The following is a 22,122-nucleotide window of genomic DNA, read 5'->3' on the forward strand; positions in this document are numbered from 1 at the left end:
CCATCAACAGATGAAAGGATGAAAAAAGATGTGGTACAAATATACAATGGAATATTACTCAGCCATAAAAGGAAAAAATTTGAGTCAGTTCTAGTGAAGTGGATGAACCCAGAGTCTGCTATACAGAATGAAGTCAGAAAGAGAAACACAAATATTATTTATTAATGCATATATATGGATCTAGAAAATGGTACTGATGAATCTATTTGCAGGGCATGAATAGAGATGCAGACATAGAGAACAGACTTGTGGACACAGAGAGGGAAGGAGAGGGTGGGACAACTTGGGAGAGTAGCACTGATGCACATACACTTCCATGTGTAAAACCGATAGCTAGTGGGAAGTTGCTGGATAACTCAGGAAGCTCAACCCAGGGCTCTGTGACAACCTAGAGGGATGAGATGGCATGAGGGGAGGGGGATGTGTGAGAGGGAGGCTTCAGAGGGAGGGGATCTATGTACGCTCATGGCTGATTCACATTATTGCGTGGCAGAATCTAACACAACATTGTAAAGCAATTATCCTCTGATATAAAAAATTCTTTTGAAAAAGCATCTCTGCTTAGCAGCCCAGGTCACTAACAGATGCACCCCTCTGCGCACCCGAGAGTGGGTGGACTGGACCTCGGAGGAGGCTGTGGGGTGAGGGGGCTGGACATGGGGCCAGTGGGGACAGAGGAGACTGTCCACCAGGCAGCAGATGAGCACAATCACTGGCAGAGGCAGCAGAGGGTGGAGGTGGTGAGTGGGGATCTGCCAGGACCGGCTGCTCTCTGAGGACGTGCCACAGCGACCAGGGGAGGGAAAGGGACAGGAGGTGGTGGACTGGATGAAGAACCCTGGAGGAGAGTGTCCCCTGTCTGTCCCGGGAGGCAGGAGCACCACCACTGACCTCTGGGATCCCCCCGCCATGCGAGAATCCCCTTACCAGGTGTGGGCACACCCAAGGGCCACAGACACAGCTCACCCCACTCTGCCCCCACCCTTTGTTTCTCTGTGTCTGTTTTTAATGTGCCCACTCCCAACCTTACTGGGGAGTCAGCTCAGAGAACTCAAAAACTTGTGCTGTAACACCACCTCCTGGAAAACAAGGAGACTCCTAACTAGCAAACTGTTGAACTATTAGAATCAAAGTAAGTGAAGAATAGTCTAAGTAAGGAAGGTGTCAAAGACGTCAAGTGCGGCAGCAGGGGCACTTTCCACCAGGCACTATGAAAAATCATGGTAGTACAGTATCACAAAAAAAGAAAATGACAATTTTTCAGCAACTAAACCCAAAGACATAGAACGTTGCAATCTAACTGAAAGAATTCACAACAGCTCTTAGGAAGAAATTCAGTGAGCTACAGGAAAATTCAGAAATGCAGTTCAGTGAGCTCAAGAATAAAGTTAACAAGGAGTTCAATACTGACCAGTGAAACAGAATAGGGAGCCCTGAATTAAATCACGGTATTTAGAGTCAACTAACATTCAACAAGGGAGCCAAGAATACCCAATGGGGAAAAGACAGTCTCTGCAACAAATGGTGCTGGGAAAATTAGAGAAACACATGCAGAACAATGAAACCAATAGAACCTGGCTGGTCCCCTACTGTGGACCAGGAACCCTTCCAGACATGAGAGCCCCAGCACAAACAAAACAGGCAGAAGGGTCTGCCCTCACACTCTGGGGTGGGGGAGAGACAATAAATAAATGAGTTATATAGTATTTTATAAGGAGAAACGTAAAATACCAAAAAATTTTCAATGAGTGGGGATGGAGAATGGGATGGGGAGAGAGTCTGGTTTACCATTCCAGCATTGACCCCATAAACTACTGGTTAAATCGAGTCATGATGGATACATACAATTCCATGTATTTTTCTTAAACTGTGGTAAAAATGGTTAAGAAATATGTGCTTTAAGCATACAGAAGTGTTAAGTGCAATGTTGTGCAGCCAACCTCCAGAACTCTTTCTCTTGCAAAACTGAAACTCTGTTCCCATTAAACACTGACTTCCTACCTCCCCTACCCTCAGGCTCCTGGCAACCACCATTGTCCTCGGTCTCTATGAGAGTAGCCCTCTACAGCCGTGCCACCCTGAACTTGCCTCATCTCCTCCATGACAGTAGTAGGTTTCATTTGCTACACGTAGTAATACAACCAGGAAAAAACTTCTAGTTATGTGTGACGGATGTCAATAAGATTCACTGTGGTGATCCGTTTAGCTGCATACAAATATCAAATCATTATGCTGTATACCTGAAACTAACATGTTATATAGGTCCATAATCTCAATTTTTAAAAGTCTAGTCTAATTATTGAAAAGTGTATATATGCAAAGCATGAAATTTTAGTGTCGGGTGTTTACCATAGCAGTTTTCTTGGTCATCCAATAATACTTAAAGTATGTCTGAAAGAATAATTTGCATCATGTTGCAAAAACCTGAGTCCCAAGTTATAGTTAGGATGGAGAAAACAATGAATGAGCAGATAGGCCAGGATAGCAGACCGAATGAGGAGGAGAGAGCTCCTAGACTACTTCATGGTACCTGGTACAGCGACACCTCATCACACAGGTCTGGAGTAAATGACTGGCACTTCTGGACTTAAGGTCCTGATACTGTTGTTCTAACCGTACAGCAGGGATCAAAACATTTGATTGCCAAAAGCACTGTATCTTAAAAAGAAAAAAAGGACTGTATCTTGACAAACAGCTTTAGTCTGTTCAGCTACAGTTTAACAGCTGTAATTATTACCAGTTAAAAGAAGTTGCCCAGAAACTCAGAGTTCAACTCATGTTCTTTGGATTTTTATACTTCAGCAGTCATTCCATCACTGTTGCCAAAGCAAATTAAATACCTAACAATAATTCACCATGATATTTAAACTAAAAGAAATAGAAAAAAAACCCAGGGGATTTGTAATGCTCACCATTAAAATTACTTCCTCTCCTGCCAATCGGAAGCATAAAGTTTCGAGCTTATAATATTTCTTTCACCTGCTTAAAGAAACCTATTCCAAGACCACAGAATATTATTAGATCATTTTCACATGTAACGTCTGTCCTAAATACTATCAAATTCAAGGTTTTGTTTAAATGTTTGCATTACAAAAAGCTATTTCAAGGCTCTCAACAAATATTTTTAAAATATCAGGTTAACATTTGCAAAAATAAAAAGAATTCCCTATATCGTCATCTAGGCTGTTTCGGCTTCATTTTAAGCTAAATGACACATGCTCAGTACTGAGAAGGCATGAGCCACGCCTGTGTGGGCTACATCTCTGCTCAACAGCTGTGCCGACGTGTTCATTACCTATAGAGCAGTATCTTCTCCAGCTGTGGGCCAGGGGCATGGCGCTCCGTCCCCTACACGGACACATGGAGACTAAGGCGGCAGTAACGGCTGATGGGTCTCTGAGTATTAGGAGAGCTCAGGGCTGATCTCACGATAATCTGGGAGAACTGTGTTACGTCCTGAAACTGTCCTGCTCTAGTTCACCTGGCAGGAAACACAGTTCTCGAGCACAAGAAACCCACAGTGGGTAGTAGAGTGTCACGTGGAATTGAGGAGCGGGGCAATTTTTGATTTAAAAAAAACCTTTTTACCTACTAAATTAGAGAAGGGGGAAAAAGGAAGGGGAGAATACTGCTCAGTGCTATTTCCTGCTGCTACAGTAAACCCCCCAATCAATAGGAAGTCTTCCTGGCTGTACTTCCCAGTCACATCTGAGGACTGATCATAGAGCTCGTGATTGAGTCAGGGGGAGAGCCACGCCAAGACCCAGGCTGTCCTGGCCGCCCTGGAGCCCCTCCCAGCTAGCCGATCTTCCTGCAAAATTCAGGCAAGTACTATGTCACATCATTTACAAGAACGGTGCAAATGGGTGACACATGCCACCGCAGTGTCTCCCTGGCTAACCTCCTCCCATAACATGGCTCCTGGAGGGTGTGGAGAAAAGGGACTCACCAACATTGTTGGTGGGAATGTAAACGGGTGCAGCCACCATGGAGGTTCTTTAAAAATTACAAATAGAAGTACCATCCATCAATTCCACTCTTGGGCATATATTCAGACAAAACTATAATCCCAAAAGATACCTGCACCTCCATGTTCATAGCAGCACTATTTACAACAGCCAAGACATGGAAACAACTTAAATGTCCATCAACAGATAAATGTTAAACACGTGGTGCATATACACAACGGAATACGATCAGCCATGGAAAAGAATGAAACAATGCCACCTGCAGCAACGTGCATATGCCTAAAGAGTGTCATTTTAAGTCAGAAAAAGGCAAATATCTCATGATGTCACTTAGATGTGAAATCTAAAATAGGACACAACTGAACTTATCTGTGAAACAGAAACAGACTCACAGAGAACAGAGAACTCTCCTTCCAAGGGGGAGGAGAGTTTACGGAGGGAAATATTGGGATTTGGGGGCTAGCAGATGCAAACTATTATACATAGGATGGACAAACAACAAGAGCACAGGGAACTATACTCAATACTCGGTGATAAATCATAATTGAAAAGAATATTAAAAGAAAAAAATGTATATGTATATATATATATGTATAACTAAATCACTTTGCTATGCAGCAGAAATTAAAACACTGCAAATCAATTAAATTTTAATTAAAAATAAATAAAATGACTCTTGGATTTTAATCCTCCAACTCCATAAATAGCAAAGATCTCTCAGCATGATGGCTTTTGGCTGACATGTAGAAAATATATAGAAGTCCTCAAACTCAACATACTGAACAAAACCATACATGGGATATGTCCTAGTTAAAACTCAAAATCAGTAGAGGGAATTAGAATCCTGTGACATTTTTAAAGCCTGTCAGGCAGCGTGGAGGAAGTGTGGAGGCAGCGGCAAACATTATCCCTGAAAGTGATAGCACAAATCAGAAGCTCTTTCTTCTACAAAGGGGCCAGATTGAGTCTGGAGCTCCTCACAAAGACACAGGGGACACCCACAGGAGAGCCAGCAGAGTGGCCTTCTGTAACTTCTGTCCTGAAGCATCTCCCACCTCCCGGGACAATGTAGCACCACCTCCCTGGTAGGGAGACCCTGAGGCAGCTCCAGGTACATCTAACGGGGACCATTTGCAAGAACTGCCCCAGGACTGTCCCTGCCCAGCCCCGGCATACGGTGAGTACTGAGAGGGCTGCAGGCAGGCACATCATTCTACCTTCTTCAGGGATGCTGTGGAGGTTGTAGTCCCTGATCACAGCACCAGTTTGCATCCCACGAGAGAAATTCCATTCTCACCTCAGTATCAGAAATAGCTCGGTGGCCCCAGGGCAGAGTTTCTCCTCTACTGGACACTAATTCTCAGGACACATCACGTTTCCTTTCCGCTTTTGCTGATTAAAGGCTGAGCCAAGTGTTCTTTCTCTGACCTCTGGTTTTCTCACTTCTTACCTCTGTTTTTTCTTATCGCCTATTTTCTCCCTTCTTTTCAATTGAGACACACCATGCCATATTGATGTGTGGTAAACTATTCTTCCACAAAAGGACTATAGTGAAATAAATAATCTGTCACACAGAAACAAAATCTCAGCATAAACAAGGCTGACTTTGCTACCAAATTTGGTTTAAAGCTGAGAGAGACTGTTTTCTAATTCATCTCTTTTTTTGTAGAAAGTGAAAATCTTTCTAAAGAAATCATCCCCAAAAGTTGATAACAGTTAAAAGCTCTTACTGAAAACACATGGTTTTTAGAGTTAGGCTTCTTCCTTAAATATTTACAGGATTTTTCTCGGTTACAAATCTTCTACCCAGAACTTCTCTCAGTTCTCATCTGCTTTCAAGGTTTAATTATCCCTCGGTTAAAAATCCACTAAGGATCACAGAATGCCTCAGAGTCACTCACTGATGTAAGATTTTCAGATTGTGACTCTGAAAAAATACAAATACAGCAAACCAGTGAAAACAAAGAATTAAAACTCATTATTTCTTGTTAAGAGGATAGACACCAAAATGTTAGTAGTTATCTTCTTTGGGCTTTAAGAACATAGATGGCTTTTTTCTTCTCTATTTCTGTTTCTGTTCAAAAATGTAGACATTTTATGATTCAAAAAAATAGGAAGGGTAGTTTACTATTCTTTTTAATGCCTTATTAATGTTGGATTGATAAATTACCATTATCTTAAGAAATACTGTATGATATCACTTATTGGCTTCTAAAAAATCCAGCAAACTAGTGACTATAACAAGAAAGAGAACAAACTAGCGGTTACCAGTGGAGAGAGGGAAGGGGGAAGGACAATTTAGGGGTTGGGGCGTATGAGCTACAAATTTATGTATCAAATAAGCTACAAGGACATATTCTACAAGCAATATATCCAGTATTTTATAATAACTATAAATGGATTGTGGGCTTCCCTCATAGCTCAGCTGTTAAAGAATCCATCTGCAATGCAGGAGACTCCAGTTGGATTCCTGGATCGGGAAGTTTACCTGGAGAACAAATAGGCTATCCGATCCAGTATTCTTGACTGTAGAATTCCACGGGAAGAGGAGCCTACCGGCTACAGTCCATGGGGTCACAAAGAGTAGGACACAACTGAGCTACTAAGCACATAAATGGAGTGTAACCTTTAAAAATTGTGAATCACTATTGTTCACCTGTAACTTACATAATATTGTACATCAACTAAACTCCAATTTAAAAAAACCACAATGAGGTATTACCTCACATCTGTTAGAATGGCTATTATCTAAAAAACCGGAACATGGCTTCCTGCTGGCTCAGAAGGTAAAGAATCCACCTGCAGTGCAGGAGACCTGGGTTCAATCCCATCCCTGGATCAGGAAGATCCCCTGGAGAAGAGAACGGTTACCCACTCCAGTATTCTTGCCTGGAGAATTACATGGACAGAGGAGCCTGGTGGGCCACAGTCCATGGGCTGGAAAAGAGTTGGACATGACTAAACAACTAACAATTTCACTGGAAATAACAAGTGTTGGCAAGGGTGTGGAGAATAGGGAACCCTCTGGCACTGTTGATGGGAATGCAAATTGGTGCAGCCGCTATGGAGAACAGCATAGAGATTCCTTAAAAAACTAAAAATAGAGGTACCATATGACCCAGCAATTCCACAACTAGGCATATATCTTAAGAAAGCCATAATTCAAAAAGACACACATACCCCAATGTCCACTGCAGTACTATTTACAATACCTAGGACATGGAAGCAACCTAAGTGCCCATAGACAGATGAATGGATAAGTAAGATCTGCACATTGAAGAACTAATACACAGTGGAATATTACTCAGCAATCAAAAGCAGTGAAACTGGGTCATTTGTAGTGATGTGGATGGACCTAGAGTCTGTCATATAGAGTGAAGTAAATCAGAAAGAGAAAAATAAGTATCACATATTAACACATACGCATGTGTGCATGCATGCTCAGTCATGTCCAACTCTTTGAGACCCCATGGTCTCTAGCCTGCAAAGTTCCTCTGTCCATGGACTTTTCCAGGCAAGAATACTGGAATGGGTTTCCATTTCCTTCTCCAGGAGATCTTTCCACCCCAGGGATCGAACCCAAGTCTCCTGCATCTTCTGCATCAGCAGATGGATTCTTTACCACTGTACCACCTGGGAAGCCCCCAGTATATATATACAGAATCTAGAGAAATGGTACAGATGAGCCCATTTGCAGGGCAGGAACAGAGACACAGACAGAATGGACCCATGGACATGGCAGGGGGTGGGGAAGGAGAGGGCTAGATAAATTGGGAGAGTAGGATTGACATATATACAATACCAAGTGTAAAACAGATATCTAGTAGGAAGCTGCTGTCTAGCACAGGGAGTTCACCTCGGTGCTCTGTAGTGACCTAGAGATGGGGAGGTAGGAGGGAGGCTCAAGAGGGAAGGGAAATATGTATACGTATATCTGATTCTTTAGCATTTGAACCACCAGGGAAGCTCTGGAAAAGACCTTGAAGCTGGGAAAGACAGAGGGCAGGAGGAGAAAAGGGCGACAGAGGATGAGATGATTGGATGGCATCACTAATTCAATGGACATGAACTTGGGCAAACTCTGGGAGATAGTGAAGGACAGGGAAGCCTGACGTGCTACAGTCCATGGGGTCACAAAGGGTTGGACACAACTGAGCAAATGAACAACAACGACTGATTCACGTTGCACAGCAGAAACACAATGTTATAAAGCCTTTATACTCCAATAATAAAATAAAATTTAAAAAAGAAAGTATACTAAGTCAAAGAAGCCAGATGCAAAAAGCCCCATATCCTAGGACTTGCAAGAAATGTCCCAACCAGGCAAATCCATGGAGACAAAGCAGGTAAGTGATCACTAGGGGCTCAGAGGAGGGGCTGCTAAAGGGTACAAGGTTACTTTGGAGCTGATAGAAATGTTCTGGTATTAGATGTGGTGATGGCCATGGGACTCTGAATGTAGTAAAACCCAGTGAATTGTACACTTTAAAAGGGTACATTTAATGCATGTGATTAAAATAAAAAATAAATACCATGCACTTTTCTATAAGTAATAATTTAATGACAAGTTAAACTTGTAAAAAAATGCTACAAACATTTTTTTCTCAGAAGCATCACCTAATAAATTAGAAGCAATCAAGCTAGAGCTTAACTGAATCTCAGATAACCTCAGGTTGTCTTCTAGAGCTCGACGGGGGCTGGGGGGGTGGGGGGGAATCAATTCCCATTTTGTTGTGACTGCATAAGGCTTCTTCCCAAAATAAAGGTTGCATTAGAACGCATCGATTAAAATTTGTTTTAGAGAAAGCATATAAAATGAACGTCGTTGAGGTCTTCTGGCCCACTCAAAGACTTTATCATCAAAATAGGAGATTATAGATTATATATAGGAAATACAGACATTTATATCATGTAACTAATATGATAAGTGTTATGTGTTGTGTATTGTATGTAATACACACACACAATGAATGTCTACTTTGTAAGATACATCTTAGAAAGGAAGACACACTTAAGCTGGAAGAAGCACTGATCACCAGTTCCCTCCTCCATCTCACAAGCCAGAATAGGACTACAGATGCTGCCTTGTCTTTCCTGAGATCAGAAGTCAAGGTTGCAATCCTGCACCTGTTTTTAATCCCCTCCCAGTAATTGCTCAGTACCACTGTTTTAGGAAGGACACTATGTGATACAGAAAAATGGTGATAAATTTACAAAGAGCAAAGAAAAGAGATTCAAATACCCTCCAAGGGAGTTCAGCTGTCTTTGTCAGCCCTGCCAGGCCCCACAGTTCAGCAGTAAACACACACCCAATCTTCATCTCGGATTTCCACGGCACCAAACAGAGCCAGCACATGATGACAGACCGAACTCTATTTTTGTTTTCTTTGCCCCGCTGTGTACTGCCTGTTCTGTGCAGGCAAAAAAAGTGATCATTACTTGTGTCATTTTCAAGTGGCCATACAGTTTACTCCTCTTTTAAAAGGAGAAGAGAAACTGTAAGTTATGGAGAAACAGGTTAACAAATGTAAGAATAGTCACTGTGCTCCCCCACACAAACTGGGGAACACAACTCTGGAGGAACCCCGCAAACAAAATGCACTGACAAGCAAGCACCTGGGAACCACTGCAACCCCAGCCCATTAAGAGAATGATCCCTGGGAAGTTCAACCTGACCTGTGCATTTTATGCCAATGAAAATGATCAATAAACAATCAGTAATAGGAACAGAAAATGGTCTTACTTAAACCAAACTGAAGACAAGCCCGCAAGCTTGATTCCCAGATGACTCTGAGAAATTGCTCCAGAGAAGCAAGGTTTTCAGCACAGCTTTATTTCTTATCAGAAACAAGTCAGAGAAACAATTAAAAAAAAAATCAGCAGGAGCACAGCGAGTCAGCAGGGCCTCTGCACCCGGGAAGGAAGGCTTATCATCAAAGGAGGACCAGGGAGGAAGGCATTTCACCTTTATTTCCATTTTTAAACCCAGACATACTTTACTGCTGGTCAATGTACCCTTTTCTTTAGTAATTAAAGTGTTTGATAGGCTACAAGCAGGCTGTTTAACTTAGCATAAAAAAATCAAGTTAATGTGTAAGCCAGAATGACTTCCCCAGACCTCAAAATGTGAGCATTTCTTTTATCAGTGATCATTTCTTAAAGAACGTGAGGCCTCTGTCCCTTTAGAGTTTTCTCACAGTTTACACAATAGACACAATCCAAGCTATTTCACATTTAGACCTGGAACTTGGAGCAAAGTTTTGGAAATACAGGGAAGGCACAGCTTAAATAAGATAACCCTGGAGACATGCTGTGGACCTAAGGTAAAGATAAAAGGCGTTTGTACAGAGCTGGTTTTACCTATCCCGGCTAAATCTTAAAACTGAAATTCATTCTTTAACATTTGAGCTCTACTAAGATCAATGACTGGGCTCATGAAAGCATGTCACTTTATAGATTCAATATGAAGCCCATTTTAGTCATCCCATTAAGTTTTATTTTGTACTCACAACATTGCACCTAAAGTGTGTCTAGTATTCAATGTAATAATCTTTGGTACATTCCATTTCTGAGAAAACAACTTGTAAAATGTCAACAAAAGAGACCTCCCTTCCATTGCAGCTTGGCCTTGGCTCCAGCAAAACTGCCCGACCCCTGCCCCACCCCCTCACTTTATCCTGGTCTCTGATAGCTTTATTGACTATGTCAAAGCCTTTGACTGTGTGGACTACAACAAACTCTGGAAAATTCTTAAAGAGATAGGAATATCAGACCACCTGACCTGCCTCTTGGGAAATCTGTATGCAGGTCAGGAAGCAACGGTTAGAACTGCATACGGAACAACAGACTAGTTTCAAATAGGGAAAGGAGTACGTCAAGGCTGTTTATTGTCACCGTGCATATTTAACTTACATGCAGAGTACATCATGAGAAATGCTGGGATGGATGAAGCACAAGCTGGAATCAAGATTGCCGGGAGAAATATCAATAACCTCAGATATGCAGATGACACCACCCTTATGGCAGAAAACGAAGAACTAAAAAGTCTCTTGATGAAAGTGAAAGAGGAGAGTGAAAAAGTTGGCTTAAAACTCAACATTCAGAAAACTAAGATCATGGCATCTGGTCCCATCACTTCATGGCAAATAGATGGGGAAACAGCAGAAACAGTGACAGAGTTTATTTTGGGGGGCTTCAAAATCACTGCAGATGGTGATTGCAGCCATGAAATTAAAAGACGCTTGCTTCTTAGAAGAAAAGTTATGACCAACCTAGACAGCATATTAAAAAGCAGAGACATTACTTTGCCAACAAAGGTCCATCTAGTCAAAGCTATGGTTTTTCCAGTAGTCATGTATGAATGTGAGAGTTGGACTATAAAGAAAGCTGAATGCCGAAGAATTGATGCTTTTGAACTGTGGTGTTGGAGAAGGCTCTTGAGAGTCCCTTGGACTGCAAGGAGATCCAACCAGTCCATCCTAAAGGAAATCAGTCCTGGATATTCATTGGAAGGACTGATGCTGAAGCTAAAACTGCAATACTTTGGCCACCTGATGCAAAGAACTGACTCATTGGAAAAGACCTTGATGCTGGGAAAGATTGAAGGTGGGAGGAGAAGGGGACAACAGAGGATGAGATGGTTGGATGGCATCACCGACTCAATGGACATGAGTTTGAATAAACTCCGGGAGTTGGTGAAGGACAGGGAAGCCTGGCGTGCTGCAGTCCATGGGGTCGCAAAGAGTTGGACACAACTGAGCGACTAAACTGAACTGAACTGATTGCCACTCGCCTCAGCTGGGGTCCTGCCTGAGGCAACCCTCTTCCAGGCAATTCATCCTAAAGTGGTTCTTTTCAAAGGGTCCCAAGGATGAATCCCCTTTGGCCCTCTTCCCATCCTCTAAATGAGTCAAATTTGGAGATGCTCCCAAGCTTCAGTCTGAAGGCTGTTTCTCTGGTGGTTATTCCACAAACCCTTAGATGGAAAACCCCAGAATCCTGGGAGCTGACTTAGTTGCTGGGCCACTGCATGCACACACACACTCCACGAGTTATCTCTGATGATGCTTTCTAGGACTACTCACAAATCTGCATCAATTATTTGCTCCCATCAACTCTCAGGAGAATCCTGGCCAAGACTGCCCTTAGTCAGGATTGCTAAGAACTCTAAGTGGAAAGTCAGCTACAGCTATTATCACTTATTTACATTGTTTCTCGTCACAGCTCCTGACTGTATTTTGCTCTTGTAGAATCTCCTGTTTTAAGCTTATATATCCAGTTAAATATAAGCTCCCTAAAGCAAGTGATTAAGTTTTACAATTCTCTAGAAGCCTGCACAGGACCAATGCTTGTACTAAATACCCTGTGGTTGATGGAAGAAAACGAACTTCCTGATGGTTCCCACAGACTATTGTCTCTCTGAGTCTAGTCAGTCCTGTTACGGAAACTCAGAGACCCTTGGTGAGAGGTCCCTCAGGTATCAGTTAAACTTCATGGAATTTTTGCAATGTGGATGCTGTAGGGGTCTGTGTTTCCCCCTCAGCCCCACCCCACAATGGAGGAGGATAAGGTCAGTGGAGCCAGGTTACCAGCAGGGAAAGGAAGCAAGCTCACTTTTGGAGAAGGCCTGCTGCAGGCCAGGCACTTTGCATGTCATTTGATTTCAACTTTACAAAATCCTGAAAGTGAAAGTCGCTCAGTCATGTCTGACCCTTTGCGACTCCATGGACTACACAGTCCATGGAATTATCCAGGCCAGAATACTGGAGTGGGTAGCCTTTCCCTTCTCCAGGGGATCTTCCCAACCCAGGGATGGAACCCAGGTCTTCTGCATTGCAGGCAGATTCTTTACCAGCTGAGCCACAAGACAAAATCCTAGCAGGGTGAATAGGGGCTTCCCAGGGACTCAGTGGTCAGGAATCTGCCTGCAATGTAGGAGCCACAGGAGACGCAGCTTCAACCCCTGGGTCAGGAAGATCCCTTGGAGTAGGAAATGGCAACCCACTCCAGTATTCTTGCCTGGGAAATCCCATGGGCAGAGGACACTGATGGGCTACAGTCTGTGGGGTCACAAAGAGAGGGACATGGCTGAGTGGCTAAACACACACACACTCACGCACACACACGCACATAGGGGGTGAATACTATTACCTCAGTTTGAATGATGAGACCACGGGGGAATCACAGAAGTTCAGCAATCTATTCAGTTCACACAAGAAGAGCTAGAAGAAGGATCTGACTCAGGATCCTTGCCCCCTTCACTCTCGTATAAGGAAGGACCAAAGTCAATAGCCAGGATGGAGGTGATGGCCCACATAACAATGAGGATGGGACCACACAACACATATGCTCACACGATCACGTATGAAGTGCTTTGACAGGTGTATCTGAGCCAATCCTCACACAAACCTTGTAGACAGGCACCCTAGTATTTCTGCACGCTTCAGATGAAGGATCTACAGGTAAGAGGCTGGACCACAGCCTCAAGGGGTGCCAGCAGTTCAGTAGGATGAGAGGTCACCTTTCTAGGGTCAAGGGTCTGGTGTCACTGAATACACTGTCACCTGTTCATCTCTACTTAAAAATTTTAGTTCTGTTTCTGCGGTTAATACTGACTTGAGATCGTTGCCCATAGATTAAGTCAATAAGCATTGGATGAGCACTCATGCTGTGTCTGGCACCCTTGTCGGAGACACGGTATTTCTCAAAGTGCAGCGAATAGCCCCCTGATCAGAACAGCTATGATTCCTTGTTGCGATGGAGATTCTTGGGCTCCACCCCAAACAGCAAGTCAGAAATCTCCTCTCTAAACAGACTCCTCATTTACAGCCACTGAAGTCTGAGGATCACTGAAATGGAATCATTATACAGCTGAACGACAGGACGACTGGACTATCGAACTATCAGATTTGAGTCATTGGAAGGGGCTTCTACAGTTAGTGTTGGTTGCTCAGTCGTGTCCGACTCTTTGCGATCCCATGGACTGTAGTCTGCCAGCTTCCTCTGTCCATGGAATCTTCCAGGCAGGAATACTGGAGCTGCCATTCCCTTCTCCAGAGGACCTTGTCAACCCAAGGATTGAACTCGGGTCTTCTGCTTTGCAGGCAGATTCTTTACCGTCTGAGCCTCATATCTAAATGACCTCCCTCACAGAAATGTTATGATAACCAAGAGGGATCATTTTCGTGAAAGTGCTTTGTATGCTGTGAAGGCAAATGCTATTACCCAGTTGCCTCAAATTCTTCCCAGAAACAAACTTGAATATGAGTCGTTGAATAAATGAATCAACCAATAAAGAGTTATCCACTACTATACATAAAGCAGATAATAAGGACCTACTGTATAGCACAGGGAGCCCTACTCAATACTCTGCAACGACCTATATGGGAAAAGAATCTAAAAAGAAGTGGATATATGCATACGTATGACTGAGATGCTTTGTTGTATACCTAAAACTACTGCAACATTGTAAATCAACTATACACCAAAAAAAATTTTTTAAATGAGTTAAGCAGTGCCCATGAAGATTGAAACCCATGTATCTGCTGATGAATGAATTCTCGGACAGATGATGTAATACAACCATCTCATCTTATATACAAAGAAACTTCACCAAGATTATGGCATTAGACTGTGACGAATTCTGCCCAGACCAAGAAGACAGGACCTGGGGCCGAGCACCGGGGGCGGGGGGTACCTCACCGTGTGGTCAGGGCACAGCGTCCCAGAAATTGGAGACCCCGTTATACCGTCAGGCTAAGGATGGATGGAAATGCCACATTCAGCCTAACCTAGGGAAACCGAAATCATAACCTGCCTCCAGAAACGGCCATGAATTCTGTAAAACTGAAGACAAAAGGTCCCAAGGGCAAAGATGGGGTCTTCAGACAAGGGGAAAGAAATGAAGTGCTTTCACTTTGTAACTAAATTGAAGATAAATGACATCACTCAACTTGGAAACCAGTTTTCAAAACAGCCCCCCAAGGCAGCCAAAGTTTTAAGCCTGGCGACAGTCCCAAGCAGGAGAGACCCCAGACCTCCCATCACAAGAAGAATCACAGGTCACAAGGGCCAAGTCAAGACCTTTAACACGTGTCTGTCTCAATACTTTCAACCCTAAAAGAAGAAGGGCTGCTGTGAGCATCTTGCATGAATAAAAGAAAGGAGTAAAGGGATAGGAAACCATTTGGAGATTAATGTTAAATATTAATGCAGTTAGTCATTCTGCAAGAATTATGGACAGTTTGGGCTTCTCCTGGGCCATGTACGTCTTGTGATGTGACAAGGGTGGCAGGAATGGGCCCCAAGGGGGTTAGAATTGGCCCATTTGGAGAGGGCCTGGCGGAGAGGAAGACAGATCCTCAGCTTCCTGTCAAGCAGTTGAGCACGTGGACAGCAGAGCTGCCTGGAAGTGCACGCACGTCTCATCTTGCTATCACTGGATGACGGGTCACGACAGGAGCACACAGGGCTCTCACCTTCAGAGTCTGGTGTCCGGATCTGCCCTGGAGTCTTCCAGAGACCTTCGTGTGAAATCTAGAAAGATAAATGGGCTCGGGCTGGGGGCGGGGCTGGGGGGAAGGGCCACACAGACAGACCCAGTGAGCGACAATGAGGGAAATCCTAGTATTTTACTGCCTGCATGTTGCCAGCACCCTTGCAGCCCTAATGTGTAGCTGCAAAACTCTGAGCTTTAATAGGAATCTTAATCATTGCAATAGAGTCTAAGATAATCCCAATTATTCATTTCACAAATACCGGTTTTCTGTATCAGAAACAGCGACCAAAACCCAAAATAGAGACACAGATGTAGAAAACAAACTTATGGATACCAAGGTGGGGGGTGGGAGTGGGAAAAGGAGGATGGGATGAATTGGGAGATTGGGATTGACATAGATACACTACTATGTATAAAATAGATAACTAATGAGACCCTCCTGTATAGCTCAGGGAACTCTACTCCATGCCCGGGGGTGATCTAAATGGGAAGGAAATTTAAAAAATAGAGGGGATATATGTATAGCTGATTCACTTTGCTGTACAGCAGAAACTAATACCAGAATGTAAAGCAACTATACTCCAATAAAAATTAATTTTTAAAAAAACAATGCCCGGGGACTTCCTAATGGTCCAGTGGTTAGGACTCCGAGCTTCCGCTGCAGTGGGGGCATGGGTTTGATCCCTGGTCAGGAAACTAAGATTCTGGCAGCTGCACGGTGCAGCCAAAAAATAAAACAAAACGATGCTTGTCTTGTGGAGCCTGCAATCTAGTCAGTGGACAGATAACACACATATCACATATTCAGTGAAGAAACATGGAGACTAAGGGCTTAGAGGGTGAGCCAGGAGTGCAGTTTCAGATGCCGGAAGCAGGAACCAACCCCGTGAGTGCACAGCGTCCTGATAGAGGCCAGAGTGTCTGAAAATTGGCAGGGAAGCCATGCGCTAGGGGTGCAGGCAGGAGCAGGAGGCTGGCAGGGAGTCAGTGAGGGTCCCAGGGTCGGTCACGGAGGACCTGCACCTGTGACAGGCTTTAGACTAAATTCTAAGTCAACTGAAAAGACACGTTAGTGTTTGGGCAGAAATGTATGCTCAGAGCGTCTGCTCCCGGAAACTTCATCTTTAGCATCTCCTTGATCCGCAAGAGCACCATGCTCTTCGGCTTCATCCCTGAAAATTCCAAATACATATGTGCTCCTGGTCAATTATTTACAGAGTACCTGCTCAGCATGCTCTGGGCCAAGAACTGACAAAAGAACAAATGAAGAGACAAAAGAACAGCTGGGTAGTGTTGAGGGCACACAAGGAAGGAATAAATTAAAAGCAAGGGCAATTCTCTGAGAACAAAATGTACATTAGGTAATTAACCAAGATAAGGCAATGAAATTCAGCCTCATTTGTGATTCTGAGACTTTGCAGCACGGAATTAATACACGACAAGTGTCCTTAACATACAGGAAGCCTCAGTAAGCTACATGGAAGCACTCAATTTATGGAAAAGTGACAGAAGTAAGATGATTCCAGGGACTGACTGAGGCAGACGCTTCTAAATGTGTCCTGGGGCACAGAGCAGCCAGCTTCACCTCCTAAAACATATTATATTTACTTTTATAGCCTATGCAACTGATGCTCCCATTTAGAAATACAGTCCTTCAAGAAGACAGACACAGTGTCAAGGGTCTGGAGTTCCCAGGCACAGCTCTGGTCCCTGAAAAGTCACTAGGTGCCTGTGGGTCTCAGTGTCACAGTGTGAAAGTCAAGGTCAGGTCCGTGACCACCCAGCCTCCTCCTCTCCAACAGGTCTGCTCTCTGGTCACGATCAGGCCACACGGCAGACACTGGCCAATTCCCCACCCTCATCGCTGCGGCCACTAAGGGAAGAACAGGGCCTCCACTTTCCAGCTCGTTGGCAGGAAAATGATGAACCTCATTAGGGATCAAAGAAATAGAAATGAAAACAGAGGGTTATTGAGGGATTACAACATAAGGCCTTTTAGGAACGGAAAACTCTTATTCTGAAATAATGGCCAGGCAATGGAGAGCAAATGGTCAGCAATGGAGAAGCGGGTCTCCCAGGTGGGATGCCCTCTCCTGAGATGCCCACCAGCCTCACAGTCACTGGTCATGGAACATTTCCAGCCTCCATTTTCTTGTTTTAAAAAAGAAGCGTTTGAACTCCACTCTGTGTGTGTGTGTGTGAGTGTGTGTGTGTGTGCTCATGCATGCATGCACACTCACTCATGTCCAACTTCTTGCAACCCCATGGACTGCAGCACACCAGGCTTCCCTGTCGTTCACTATCTCCTAGAGTTTGCTCAGACTCATGTCCATTGAGCCGGTGATGCCATATAACTCTCTCATCTTCTGCTACCTTCTTCTTTTGCCTTCAATTTGGCCAAAGTATTAGTGCTTCAGCTTCAGCATCAGTCCTTCCAATGAATATTCAGAGTTGATTTCCTTTAATATTGACTGGTTTGTTCTCCTCATAGTCCAAGGGACTCTCAAGAGTCTTCTCCAGCACCACAATTTGAAGGCATCAATTCTTCAGTACTCAGCTTTCTTTATGATCCAACTCTCACATCCACACATGACTACTGTATAAAAACCATAGCTTTGACTATATGGATCTTTGTCAGCAAAGTGATGTCTCTGCTTTTTAATACTCTGTTTAGGTTTGTCATACCTTTTCTTCCAAGGAGCGATCGTCTTTTAATTTCGTGGCTGCAGTCACCATTCACAGTGATATTGGAGCCCAAGAAAAAAATAGGCTGTCACTTTTTCTCCATCTATTTGCCATGAAGTGATGGAACCAGATGCCATGATCTTAGTTTCTTGAATATTGAGTTTTAACCCAGTTTTTTCACTCGCCTCTTTCATTTTCATCAAGTGGCTTTTTAGTTCCTCTTCACTTTCTGTCATCAGAGTGGTATCATCTGCATAACTGAGGTTGTTGAAGCTGATAAAGAGGGTTTTTTAAAAATATGCTTGATGACATTATAAATAAGTTGTCTTTGGCCATACTGACCTTCTCTGACCTTTTCAGAGAAGAGGTAAGGGAAGAACCTAACGGGAAGTGGACAGGAGCCCAGCATTCCTGGAAGACAGCGTTGCTAGGAAGCAGGGATGCTGACAACAGAGCAGGCAGCTGGGTGGACCTCGCAGGACCCCACATGTGAAGGTGTGAACAGCCAGAAAGAGGAGGATGGTGGAGCAGTGATCGGGGAGACATGAAGTTAAGATGTGGGCCCAGGGGGAGGGCAAAGCCTGTTCTGAGAATTTCCCCAAGTGTGATCCCTGGGAAAATGCTGTTAGCTCTGCTGGCTGCCAAGAGGTAAGGCCACAGCAGGGCTCATCAGTGGCAGAGAACATTCCAATCCTGACGACAGGCTTCTCAGAACGGATGCCCACCCTCCTTACAGGCGGAGCTGAAAAACCATGTGCTGACTCAACACGATCTGCTATACGAGGGCCCCAATCCTTCTGCTTTATTTAGAACTAATTTATTTCCCAGGCAAACATCTCCTGAGAGTGTAGTCTCGGGCTGTGTGCTGTGCAGGACGTTGAGAACAGAAGGGAGAAGAAGATACAGCCTGTGAGTTCAAATAAGTCAGAATCCAGTGGGAGAGACAGGAGTGTAAATAAATATAGGACAGCAAACGAACGTCTCCCTAGAAACAGACAGCAGTGCATGGGGCTTTTAGGAAAAGTTATATCCACACTGATAAGAAGAAGAAACACTTCTCAGAAGAAAGAGCCTTGGGCCAGGTTTTGAAGGCAAAGTGAGTTCAGGACTCAAAACTGGAGAGACCATTCTTGTGAAGGGGGAGAAGGCCTGAGAAGTAACGTCTGTACAAACTCATCTGCACATGTAAGTCCACAGCCACATGTGTGCTGTGAACAAAGGCCCCGCAGTGGGGGCCAAGCAGAAGCCCCACTGCAGTGGGCTTCGTATTTATTCTGGAAAAGCACTGCCCCCGGGGGCGGCCTCTCTGGTCCCTGCTACTCCTTGTAATATGACAAGACGTTGGGCTCCCCGGGTAGCAATAGGGGTAGAGAACCCTTCTGCCGATGCAAAAGATAGAAGAGACGTGGGTTCAATTTAGAGGAGGGCATGACAACCCACTCCAGTACTCTTGCCTGGAGCATCCCATGGACAGAGGAGCCTGGTGGGCTGTGGCCAGGGGGTCACGAAGAGTCAGACACGACTGAAGCGACAGCACACATGCGGCACACCAGTGCAACAGGAAAATGGTTTAACCCCTGTTGGCCAACCTAGAGGCCCACAGTCCTTCCTGAAGACTGGGCGTGCGTCCTGTTTCCTTGGTGAATGTTAACATTTTATTATTTTCCATGGTTTTCCCAGTTACCATCTGATTCAGAGGCAGCAGCCCTGTTAGACCAGAGCTTCAACGTGCCTGGCACAGACCTCTGTCTTTTCCTGAAGGTCATGATTTATAAGAACCTGAAATAAAACACTATCATCCTTTCAAATCACTTTTTCCATTCACTCTTCCAGGTTATCTGGTCCACCATCTCTGTCTCACTTCAGCTTAGCTATTTGCTACTGGTATTTGGAATTTTTCATCTTAGGTCTTGAGCCCTGGATGTTGGAGAGCTTGTCCTTTGGTTTGTATTTTTCACGCTCCATAATGATCACGCTCAGACTTGATTAACAAATGTCAGTAACCGTCTCCTTCTTCCCCAGAGGGAAATGAGGCCCAAGCAAATCCCTTTTTGTAAACAGACACAATCGACATTAGTACTAAGCCTGCAGACTCTGAGTCAATACTGCAGTGGAGAGAGTGTGCATCAGGGCAGAGAAGGAATGAAAACGCTGGTCTAGCCATCAATGTTATTTCCAGAAATTGTCATTTGCAGAAAAAGTGAGCTTTACAGGAATATCAAAGTAAGAAAGGGCATACATCAGTTCAGAAGGAGCAGAGAAAACTAAAAAAGAAAGATCTTCAAATAACAATTCCACAACATGATATAGGAATTTGCATATAACTGAAGATACTAAAATCAAGCACCACCACAACAATGCTTTACTAAAGTCTTATTACGATTCTTTGCATATTTTCAGAAAGCCCATTTTTTCTATATTTAGGCTGCTTCTTGTGCAACATTCCACGAGGGTCACAGTATTGTTCTCCATCTATAATCAGAAATCAAAACTAGGAGACATAAAATCAGTTTCCTAAAATTATTAGACATAAGTTGGGTTTCCAGGAAACATGAGAGCTGTTCCGAAGCACAGAAGCTATGAGGATTTCCTAGTGAAACTGTCTTTAAAATAAGGCCAAGATTATTTTGGGAGAGAGAAGATTTAAGGTAAAGGCTTAGTACAGAAAACCCATAAATAGAACTCATTAATAAGACGCTGATACAATACTTGGAGAGTTTTTACTTTGCTATACTACAAACCTGGCTGTGTGCTGTGTGCGTTCTCGGTTGTGTCTGACTCTGTGACCCCATGGACTGTAGTCCGCCAGGCTCATCTGTCCATGGGGTTCTCCAGACAAGAATACTGGAGTGGGTTGCCTTTTCCTTCTCCAGGGAATGTTCCTGATCCAGGGATCAAACCTGTATCTCCCGTATTGCAGGCAGATTCTTCATCTGAGCCAGGGAAGCCCCCCTCCAGAGTGGAACCAGAGTCAAAACTCTCCAGTGTGAAACCCACTGTGGGACCTTAGAATCCTTCAAAGGATCCTCCACCATTTTGCAGGTGAAGTTCAAGCTGTTTAAGGAAGCTGGGCTTTCCCACTCCCCAGACCAGACGTATCCATCCCCCACAGGCTGCTTCCTGGGCCCTGAGCCCTCGTGTACCCCGACACCCTCCTTCCCAGACTTGGCCTTCACATGGAGCCTCCTCTGACCGCCTCATCTGCGCGCCCCCCCAGACGCCCCTCCTTCCCCTCCCCGTCATGGCACCTATCACCCTGAACAAGTCATCTACTCATCTGGATCCTCCGGGCCCCCAGCACAGTGTCAGCACTTAATCAGCACCTGCAGCCAGCAAGTACTCAACTATTGTCCCAATGGATGGATGAGAACACAAACCAGTGCCCTCTGCATCCGGCTTGATCCCAGGATTCCTCACCTGTAATCAATGAAGTGACCTGATAACTTCCATGCAGATTATAGAATCATACATAGGATTTTCTTGGACATTCCCAACATCAAGGTCTCTACTCCTCTCAGGTCTTAATCTTCAAAGTGTCATGGCTGAAATGCTACCAAATGCCTCAAATCAGTGGGAGTTAGCCCCTTAAAAATAAATATATGTTAGAAAAATATGTCTCGAGGCCACGTGTTCTGGTTGGGTTCTGGGGAAACATGGTGGCCCCCCGCCCCAACCTCAGTATGGAGAAAGCTGGCCTGGAGGCAAACATCTGGATGCAGAAGAGTTGAAAACTGATTCAAGGTCACTGAGCGAGTTCCTGGCAAAGGTGGAGACAGAATTTACAACTCATACGACTCATCATGAATTCTGTTCAGGGATGGTTTTCTTCATATTTTCTGCGGCTTCAGTCTCTTCCAGCTCAATAGTACTAACCAGGACAGAAGGTTCCATGGAACAAGAACCATTCTATCAAGGAGGCCTCTCTAAGTGGGCCTCTATGAGCATGCTCATTCGCCCAGTCATGTCCAACTC

At 44.2% G+C, this 22,122-nt stretch overlaps 1 protein-coding gene and 1 long non-coding RNA gene across 10 annotated transcripts in view; one reads left to right on the forward strand and one right to left on the reverse strand.

The window, feature by feature from the left end:
• Positions 1–22,122, reverse strand: part of LOC145530151 (phospholipid-transporting ATPase IB) — a 452,251-nt gene that overhangs the window by 410,089 nt on the left and 20,040 nt on the right. The window lies entirely within an intron of this gene.
• LOC145530153 (uncharacterized) lies at positions 18,587–21,761 on the forward strand. 2 transcript variants are annotated; one of them, XR_014071487.1, is made up of 3 exons: positions 18,587–19,335; positions 21,071–21,192; positions 21,314–21,761. It is a non-coding gene; the product is annotated as an uncharacterized LOC145530153 (long non-coding RNA). The 2 variants fall into 2 exon arrangements; XR_014071488.1 differs by having other exon boundaries at positions 21,368–21,761.

The sequence above is a fragment of the Giraffa tippelskirchi genome, chromosome 12 (genome assembly GCF_054371585.1).
Source record: "Giraffa tippelskirchi isolate mGirTip1 chromosome 12, T2T-mGirTip1v1.2.pri, whole genome shotgun sequence".
NCBI classification, from domain to species: domain Eukaryota; kingdom Metazoa; phylum Chordata; class Mammalia; order Artiodactyla; family Giraffidae; genus Giraffa; species Giraffa tippelskirchi.